This window comes from Nicotiana tabacum, chromosome 7 (genome assembly GCF_000715075.1).
Source record: "Nicotiana tabacum cultivar K326 chromosome 7, ASM71507v2, whole genome shotgun sequence".
Classification (NCBI taxonomy): domain Eukaryota; kingdom Viridiplantae; phylum Streptophyta; class Magnoliopsida; order Solanales; family Solanaceae; genus Nicotiana; species Nicotiana tabacum.
Genome location: NC_134086.1, coordinates 96,781,834 through 96,792,428, shown reverse-complemented (window position 1 = coordinate 96,792,428; position 10,595 = coordinate 96,781,834).

Here is a 10,595-nt window from a genome sequence, read left to right as displayed (position 1 = left end):
GCTTAATTGAGTATTCCTTGTGTTGTTGTTGTGTGTTTTATTTTGGGACTATGGGATGGCATCCCGAGAGATCCCTTGTACGTATTTATGGTTTGAGTTGAGGTGCAGGATACTGAGAGATCTCTAGCACGTATATTGAGGATGCTAAGAGATTCTCGAGATACCAGGAGATCCCTAGCACATATTGAGGATAATAAGAGATCATCGGGATACCAAGAGATCCCTAGCATATATTGAGGATATCAAGAGATCCCTGGTACATATTAAGGGTACTAAGAGATCCTCGGGATACCAAGAGATCCCATGCATATATTGAGGATACCAAGAGATCCACGGGATACCAAGAGATCCCTATCATACATTGAGGATACCAAGAGATATTGAGGGTACTAAGAGATCCTCGGAATACTGAGGATCCCCGATTATTATCCTTGGGAAGAGTAGTATTCCGTGTGATTGTTTTTGCCTCTGTTTCAGTTGTAGTTATCTTTATTATCTTATATTAATTCTTATTGTTATCTTTCAACTGTACTGTTTTATCTTATTCTATCACACCATATATTTTATTTAATATTAGTAGGGCCCTGCCCTTCCTTGTCACTACCCAACCGTGGTTAGACATGGCATTTACTGAGTACCACTGTGGTGTACTCATGCCCTTTCTGTGCATGTTTTTCATGTGCAGATCCAGGTACCTCCACCCAAACTTATCACGCTTGAGACGAAGCGTTCGTAGAGGCTCCAAGGTATATCTGCCGCATCCGCAGACTGAAGAGTCCCTTTCTACTCTCCCTTTTAGGTATTAGCCCTTCTGTATTTTCTTCCCTTGTTAGATATTCTGGGGTTAGATACTTGTATACACTCAAAGACTTGTGTTCATGAGATTCCGAGTTTTGGGAAATGTATTAGTTTTTGAGAGTTGATATTGTGCATGCCAAGCGACATTTTTAAACGATGGTTTATTTCACTATTTTGGTTTTTAATTGTTTCTTCCGCAAATTGGTTTATTTTTCACATTGTTAGGCTTACCTAGTCGTAGAGACTAGGTGACATCACAAGTTGGTTCATGGAGGGCGAATCAGGGTCGTGACAAGTTGGTATCAGAGCTTTAGGTTCATAGGAGTCATGAATCACAAGCCAATTTATTAGAGTCTCATGGATCGGTACGGAGATGTCTGTACTTATCTGCGATAGGCTATGTATCTGTTAGGAAAATTCCACTTCATTTGATTTCTTTGTCATGTGAGGTTTGATGTCACAATTTTAAACTTTTATATTCTATTCTCTCACAGATGGTGATGACATGCGCTATCCGAGATGATCAGGCACCCACGCCCCCTACTGCAGCCATTAGAGGTCGGGGCCGGGGTAGAGGCCGAGGACGCGCACGTGGTGCAGCCAGAGCACCTACGCGAGCTGCCACCGAGGTACCACCAGCAGTTCCAGCTAGAGTCCAATCATTTGATACACCTACTGCTACTACTACTCCAACACTTCAGGAGACTCTAGCACAATTCATGAGCATGTACACCACTTTGGCTTAGGCAGGGTTGCTTCCCCTTACTGTAGCTACATCTCAGGCCGGGGGAGGAGCACATACTCCCACCGCCACACTCCTGAGCAACAAGTGTATGTTGAGTAGGTTCCCAAAATTATTCCTGTACCGCCTGCAGTCCGAGATTAGCCCGTGGACAGGGCAGCAATTTCCGAGGATGAGCAGCTGAGGCTTGAGAGGTTCAAGAAGTACAAGCCTCTTATATTTAATGGTCTAGCATCGGATGATGCTCTGGGATTTCTAGATGAGTGTTACCGCATTCTCCGTACCATGGGTATATTAGGGGGTTTCCTTCACTACCTTCCAGCTTCAAGGAGCCGCCTATGAGTGGTGGCACACCTATGAGTTAGACAGTCCGGATGAGGCTGCTTCACTATCTTGGACTCAGTTTTCAGATCTATTCTTGAGAGAGTATGTTCCTTAGAGCCTCAGGGACGCATGACGCACAGAGTTTGAGCATTTGCACCAGGGTGCTATTATTGTCTCAGAGTATGCTATCCGTTACACTAGTTTGGCTAGACATGCACCAACCTTGGTTTCTACTGTTCGCGAGAGGGTTCACCAGTTTATTAAGGGGCTTATCCCAGCATTAGGTCTAGCATGACTCGTGAGTTGGAGATGGATATTTCTTATCAGCAGGTGGTGAGCATTGCTAGGAGGATTGAGGGTATGCATGGTAGGGAGAGAGAGGAGAGGGAGACCAAGAGGTCTCGAGAGTCGGGCTATTATTTTGGTGCCCGTGCCCCAGCTACAGGTTGTCATGGTAGGAGTTATATGAGTCACCCTATTCATTCAGCTCTTCCAGTAGCCAGTGGTATTCCAGCTCCTCTTAGGCCTCAGGAGCCTTATTATGCACCTCCGGTATCTAGCGCGCCTCTTGCACGGGATGCTTTCAGAGGTCAGTCCAGCAGACCTGGCCCGAGCTAGTCACAACCTCCACGTCCTCCCAGATCTTGTTTTAAGTGTGGGGACACATGCCATGTTGTGAGGGATTGCCCTAGACTTGGGAGGAGTGCGCCTCCACAAACTTCTCGGCCACAACGCGCCCCGCTGAGTTCTCAGGCTATGGTTACAGCTCCAGTTGCTACCCCACCTACTCAGCCAGCTAGAGGTGGAGGTCTGGGAGGTAGAGGTCACCCTAAAGGGGGAGGCCAAGCCCGATACTATGCCCTTTCTGCCCGTACCGAGGCTGTTGCCTTCTATTCTGTCATCATAGGTACTATACTAGTTTGTCACAGAGATGCATCGGTTCTATTCGATCCAGGCTCCACTTACTCTTATATGTCTTCTTATTTTGCTCTGCATTTGGGTGTACCTCGGGATTCTTTGTTCCCCTGTTTATGTTTCTACTCTTGTGGGAGATTCTCTTGTTGTGAACCGCATTTATCGGTCGTGTTTGGTTGCTCTTAGTAGTTTTGAGACTAGAGCCAATTTATTGTTGCTCAGCATGGTAGATTTTGATATTATCTTGGGCATGGACTGGTTGTCACTCCATTATGCTATTCTTGATTGTCACGCCAAAACCGTGCTGGCTATGCCAGGTGTACCGCGTGTTGAGTGGAAAGGTACTTTAGATCACACTCCCAGTAGAGTTATTTCTTTCCTTAAGTCTCAGTGAATGGTTGAGAAGAGGTGTGATGCGTATTTAGCTTATGTGAGAGATGTTAGTATTGATACCCCTTTAGCTGATTCAGTCCCAGTAGTACGAGATTTTCCCGATGTGTTTCCAACTGATCTTCCAAGCATGCCGCCTGATAGAGATAATGATTTTGGCACTGATGTGTTGCCGGGCACTCACCCTATTTCTATTCCTCCGTATTGTATGGCTCCTCCTGAGTTGAAGGAGTTGAAGGAGTTGAAAGATCAGTTAGAAGAATTGCTTGATAAGGGTTTTATTCGGCTGAGTGTATCACCTTGGGGTGCTCCTGTCTTGTTTGTGAAGAAAAAGGATGGTTCTATGCATATGTGTATTGATTATCGCTAGTTGAACAAAATTACCGTAAAGAACCGTTATCCTTTGCCTCATATTGATGATCTGTTTGACCAGCTTCAAGGCGCACATGTATTTCTAAGATTGACTTGCGCTCAGGTTGCCATCAGTTGAAGATTCGGGAGCCAGATATCCCGAATACTGCTTTCAGGACTCGGTATGGTCATTACGAGTTCCTTGTTATGTCATTTGGGCTGACCAATGCCCCAGCATCCTTTATGCATTTGATGCACAGTGTGTTCCGGCCGTATCTTCACTCATTCATCATTGTCTTTATTGATGATATTATGGTATATTCCCGGAGTCGGGAAGATCATGAGCAACACTTGAGGACTATGCTTCAGACTCTGAGAGAGAAGAAATTATATGCTAAGTCCTCGAAATGTGAGTTTTGGTTGGATTCTGTGGCATTCTTGGGTCACGTGGTTTCTAGTGAGAGGATAAAAGTGGATCCGAAAAAGGTAGAAGTAGTGCAGAGTTGTCCAAGACCATCCTCAGCTATAGAGATCCGCAGTTTTCTTGGCTTGGCGGGTTATTACCATTGTTTTGTTGAGGGGTATTCATCGATTGCAGCCCCTATGGGGTGCTCCGTTCCCATGGACGGAACAGTGTGAAGCGAGCTTTCAGAAGCTCAAGATAGCTTTGACTACAACCCCAATATTGATATTGCCTACATGTTCGGGGTCTTACACTGTCTATTTTGATGCCTCGAGGATTGGCCTTGGAGCGATTTTGATGCAGGATGGTAGGGTGATTGCCTACGTGTCCAGACAGTTGAAGGTTCACGAGAAGAATTATCCCATCCACGACCTTGAGTTAGCTGCCATTGTTCACGCCTTGAAGATCTGACGTCATTACTTGTACGATGTCCCCTGTGAGATTTATACTGATCATCGGAGCTGGCAACACATGTTCAAGCAAAAGGATCTAAATTTGCACCAGAGGAGATGGTTAGAGTTGCTGAAGGACTATGATATCACTATTTTTTATCATTCGGGCAAGGCCAATATGGTGGCCAATACTTGAATCGCTGAGCAAAGAGTTTGGGAAGTTTGGCTTATTTACCGACATCAGATAGGCCTATGGCGATGGATGTTCAGGCCTTAGCCAACCAGTTTGTGAGATTGGATCTTTCGGAGCCCAATCAGGTTCTAGCTTGCGTGGTTTCTCGGTCTTCCTTATTTGATCGTATCAGGGAGCGTCAGTATGATGACCCTCATTTGCTTGTCCTCAAGGACAAGGTTCAGCATGGTGATGCCAGAGATGTGACTATTGGTGATGACGGGGTATTGAGGATGCAGGGCCGAATTTGTGTACCTAATGTTGATGGGCTTTGGGAGTTGAATCTAGAGGAGGCCCATAGTTTGCGGTATTCCATTCATCCCGGTGACGCGAAGATGTATCAGGATTTGAGGCAGCACTATTGGTGGTGGCCGATGAAGAAAGATATAGTTGGATTTGTAGCTCGGTGCCTCAACTGTCAGCAGGTGAAGTATGAGCACTAGAGACTGGGTGGGTTGCTTCAGCAGATAGAGATTCCGGAGTGGAAGTGGGAGCGGATCACCATGGACTTTGTAGTTGGGCTCCCACGAACTTTGAGAAAGTTTGATGCTATTTGGGTGATTGTGCATCGGCTGACCAAGTCCGCGCACTTCATTCCTGTGTGTACTACCTATTCTTCGGAATGTCTAGCAGAGATTCATATCCGGGAGATTGTTCATCTGCATGGTATTCCAGTTTCCATCATTTCAGATAGAGGTACTCAGTTCACATCACGATTCTGGAAGGCCGTTCAGCATGAGTTAGGTAGTCGGGTGGAGTTGAGTACAACATTTCACCCTAAGATGGACGGAAAATCCAAGCGCACTATTTAGATTCTTGAGGATATGCTCCGTGTGTGTGTGATTGAGTTTGGAGGGTCTTGGGATCAGTTCTTGCCATTGGCGGAGTTCGCCTACAACAACAACTATCAATCCAACATTCAGATGGCACCTTATGAGGCTTTGTATGGTAGGCGGTGTAGATCCCCAATGAGTTGTTTGAGCAAGGTGAGGCCAGATTATTGGGCACAGACTTGGTTCAGGATGCTTTGGAGAAGGTTAAGGTGATTCAGGATAGACTCCGTACATCCCAGTCCAGATAGAAGAGTTACGCAGACTAAAAGGTTCGTGATGTTTCCTATATGCTTGGAGAGCGGGTTCTGCTTCGGGTATCACCTATGAAGGGCGTTATGAGATTCGGGAAGAAAGGAAAGTTGAGTCCGAGGTTTATTGGCCCTTTTGAGATATTGAGGCGTGTTGGGGAGGTTTCTTAAGAGCTTTCCCTACCTCCCAGCTTGGCAGGAGTTCATCCGGTATTTCATGTTTCGATGCTCTGAAGGTATCACGGTGATTCATCGCACGTGTTGGATTTCGGTTCAGTCTAGTTGGACAAGGATCTATCCTATGTTGAGGAGCCAGTGGCAATATTGGACAGACATGTTAGAAAGCTGAGGTCAAAGAATATTGCATCAGTAAAGGTTCAGTGGCGGGGTCAGCCGGTCGAGGAGGCGACCTGGGAGATCGAGCAGGATATGCGCAGCCGTTACCCTCATCATTTCACTACTTCAAGTATGTCTCTATGCTCATTCGAGGACGAATGAATGTTTAAGTGTAGGAGGATGTAACGACCCGGCCGGCCGTCTTAAGAATTTATGCCCCGATCCCCTATTAACTACTTTTCCCGTATTTATTTATGATATTTTGATTTGCCAGGATGTTCGGTTTTGAGACACTTAGTCCCTAAATGAGAGCTTAAGTTTTGAAAAATTTGACTGTAGTCGGAAAAGTTTGAAGATGGCCTCGGAATGGAATTCTGATGGTTCCATTGGCTCCGTTAGGTGATTTCGGGCTTAGGGGCGTGTTCGGATTGTGTATTGGAGGTCCGTAGCTAATTTAGGCTTGAAATGCTGAAAGTCAAATTTCGAAGTTTCCGGTTCGTTAGTGAGATTTTGATCCGAGGGTTGGAATGGAATTCCGGAAGTTGGAGCAGCTCCATAGTGTTGAATGTGATGTGTGTGCAAAATTTCTGGTCATTCGGACGAGGTTTGATAGACTTTTTGATCTAAAGCATAAATTTAGAGTTTTAGAGTTCTTAGACTTGAATCCGTGGTTGATTCGTTGTTTCGATGTTGTTTTAGGTGTTCTAAGGATTGGTATAAATTTAGATAGTGGTAAATGACTTGTTCGTGCTTTTGGTTGATGTCCCGGGGGCTTCGGGATGATTTCAGATGTTTGCCAGATAGGTTTGGAGTTGAAAGTAGCAGCTGAAGCTTTAAGTCTGCTGTCATAACCGCACCTGTGGCTTGGGGACCGCAGGTGCGAGGCCGCAAAAGCGGTCGAGCAACTGCAGAAGCGGTTTAAGGTAAAAAGGGAGTTGACCGCAGATGCGGTCAGGGCACCACAGAAGCGGCTCCGCATTTGCGGTAAGGTAGTCGCAGGTGCGGAAAGTCCTCCTTTAATGAAAAGTCACAGATGCAACCTTGGCTCCGCAGAAGCGGGACCGCTGATGCGGTTTCACTGGTCAGAAAATAGGAATTTCGAGGGTTTAGTTTCAAAACTTGGAAAAATCAAATTGGAGCTCGGGAGAGGGCGATTTTGAGAGGAAGTTGAAGAGGAAATCATTGGGTAACAATTCTTTAACCCTTTCTAGTTATATTCCATCAATCTATTGTTAGTTTTATCCTTTAATTTCAGATTGGAGTTGAAAATTGGGGAAAAGTTGGAAGAAAGTTCTTAGACCTAGAATTCAACTTTTGATTGGGAATCTGACCTTGGATTTTGGTATTTTTAGCATGACTGAACTCATGGGAGTGTGAGGATTCTGAAAATGTAAATTTTACCTGATTCCGAAACGTGGGCCCGAGGGGCGTTTTGGTCATTTTACCTAATTTCGCGTGTTAGCTTAGAATTTCTTTGTAGAATCAGTTATTTGAAGTGTTATTTATATTATGAAATTGAATTGAATAGATTTGGGCCATTTGGAGTCGAATACTCGTGGCAAGAGCGTGGTTTCAGATTGCCTAACCTTATGTGGGGGACATTCCCTATTAGGATTTGGTATTGTGGTAATTGAATTGCCTTGTACGTGAGATGACGAGTACATACTTGTGCTAATTATTGAAAAACCCGTTTTCACTAAAGTAACTTTAATTTTATTTTCCTTTTCCTGCTTACTTTACTTGAAATTTTAGTCTGTTGTTAGCTTAGAGAAGCATGTTTAATTGACTTAATTGTTTTATTGCTTAAACTGCCTTAATTGTATTATGTGAAGCATGTTAGGTTAGAATTACCTGTTTTACTTGGTACGACATTGAGCTTAATTGAGTATTCCTTGTGTTGTTGCTGTGTGTTTTTACTTTGGGACAACGGGACGGCATCCCGGGAGATCCCTGTACGTATTTATGGTTTGAGCTGAGGTGCGGGATACAGAGAAATCCCTAGCACGTATATTGAGGATACCAAGAGATCCTCGGGATACGAGAGATCCCTAGCACGTATATTGAGGATACCAAGAGATCCTCGGTATACCAGGAGATCCCTAGCATATTGAGGATACCAAGAGATCCCTGGCACATATTGAGGGTACTAAGAGATCCTCGGGATACTGAGAGATCCCTGATTAGTTGCTTTACCAAGAAATCCCTGGCACATATTGAGGGTACTAAGAGATCCTTGGGATACTGAGAGATCCCTGGTTATTATTCTTGTGAAGAGTAGTATTCCTTGTGATTGTTTTTGCCTCTGTTTCAGTTGTAGTTATCTTTATTATCCTGTATTAATTCTTATCGTTATCTTTCAACTGTATTGTTTTATCTTATACTGTCACACCGTATATTTTATTTAATTTCACTAGGGCCCAGACCTTCCTCGTCACTACCCGACCGAGGCTAGGCTTGACAATTACTGAGTACCGTTGTGGTGTACTCATGCCCTTTCTGTGTATGTTTTTCATGTGCAGATCCAGGTACCTCCACCCAGACTTATCACGCTTGAGACGAGGCGTTCGTAGAGATTCCGAGGTATATCTGCCGCGTCCACAGACCGAAGAGTCCCTTTCTACTCTCCCTTTTAAGTATTAGCCCTTCTGTATTTTCTTCCCTTGTTAGATATTCTGGAGTTAGATACTTGTATACACTCAAGGGCTTGTGTTCATGAGATTCCGGGTTTTGGAAAATGTATTAGTTTTTGAGAGTTGATATTGTGTATGCCGAGCGACATTTTTAAACACTGGTTTATTTCACTATTTCGATTTTTAATTTCTTCCGCAAATTGATTTATTTTCTGCATTGTTAAGCTTACCTAGTCGTAGAGACTAGGTGCCGTCACGATGGTTCACGGAGGGCGAACCAGGGTCGTAACAGATTCTCTTCATTGCTTGCACTCCGCTCATTTTGCTCTATTCTTCGATTCGTATCTTGTATACCTTCGATGGTATAAGAGAAAAGTATAAAGACAATATTTGTGTTAATTAACTTTTTAAGAAGATATATTCAAAAAAGCATTAGGCGCGAATTATAAAGTCTCATTTGTCGAATGCGATTATAAGTCGCAGGCAACATGATTCACTCTGTTGCTCGATGATTTAAATCTCCTCGTATGCTAACTCCTTATGTATATAATCAACGATTTTTAATTTCTTTACTAAATATATTAAGTTATTTTTTTTCTCTTTTTTAGCTACATATAAATTCCCCGAACAAAAATGATTTCAGAAGTATTTCTCCTCTGATTATAACCCCTTATATAATCAACAACTGTCTATCTTTTTGATGAATATAAAAATTTATTGTTGCTCTTGGATAAATATAGTTTCAAATGTGTTAAATATTATTTTATCAATTGAATTTTCTTAGGCCATTAATAAATGTATGTATGATATATTGAGGAATAATTCATTACTATGTATATTGGACTTTTTGATTTTGGTCGCTTTACGTGGGCTGATCCAACCCATGTAAAAGAGATAAGAGAATTATCTATAAAGAAATTTACTGCACAATAAAAGGGAGAAAAATATGAAAGAGTGAAAAGTTGTTTTTTTCAGAAGAAAACGGTATCTTTTCTTCTTTAAAAGGAAAAGTCTGCATAAGCTTTCAAATACAACTTCAAGAGACAGAAAAACTTCCTCTTGAATTCTCCCATAAACACACACAAAATCTAGGATATTTAGTTCGTGGATAAAACTTTGTTTTCAAGAGATTCAGAGTACGATTTGGGGCTATTATTTTGGTAGTGAGTTTAACAAATCTTCTACTGTGTTATTGATAGGTACGCTATTGTTGTTCTCGCCCCGCGAATTATTCTAACAATGGCATTAGTGCCTACGTGTTTACTCCTAGTTGCTGCCACCATGATATATGCTTCGTTACAGATAATCTTTGTTTGGTGTAGGCACTGATTTTCTTTTTGGCCGCTCAAACTGGATAACCTAACAAATTGATGTTAAATTCTTTGCTGAGGTTACCGACTAAGAAGGAAAACAAAAGACGTTGTCGGGGTTTATAATGATCTTCATAGATCTTGTATATATTTTCTTTTGACAAGTACAATTGTTCTATAGAAAATAGATTTATCAGAATGATATCCTTTTATAAACAAAGTATGTCATGTCAGTAGAAATTTCCTACATATCAATCTAATGATGACAATGTCATGAGCATATTAAAAGACATATGTAGATTCCATGAATTTGCTAAATTGTCTTTTTGTTATAATACAAGACACAATACTACTTTCACATTTTTTTGGAGGCATTTGGATAGCCCCGTAGAATTTTGACCATAATTAATTTGGTTAGAGAAGTATCGTTGGATATAAATAATTTTTTTTCCAAATGACCATACTTTATTTGAAGTGCTATAGAATTCAATTACGTAAGGAACTATGGTTAACTTGAATAAGTTTCCTTAATGACATTTTCTTTGTGTGAACCGTGAACTAATATAAACTGTCCTTAATATAACTTAATATCTCCTTAATATAGAAAATTAATTTAGCCCTAATCCCTTGC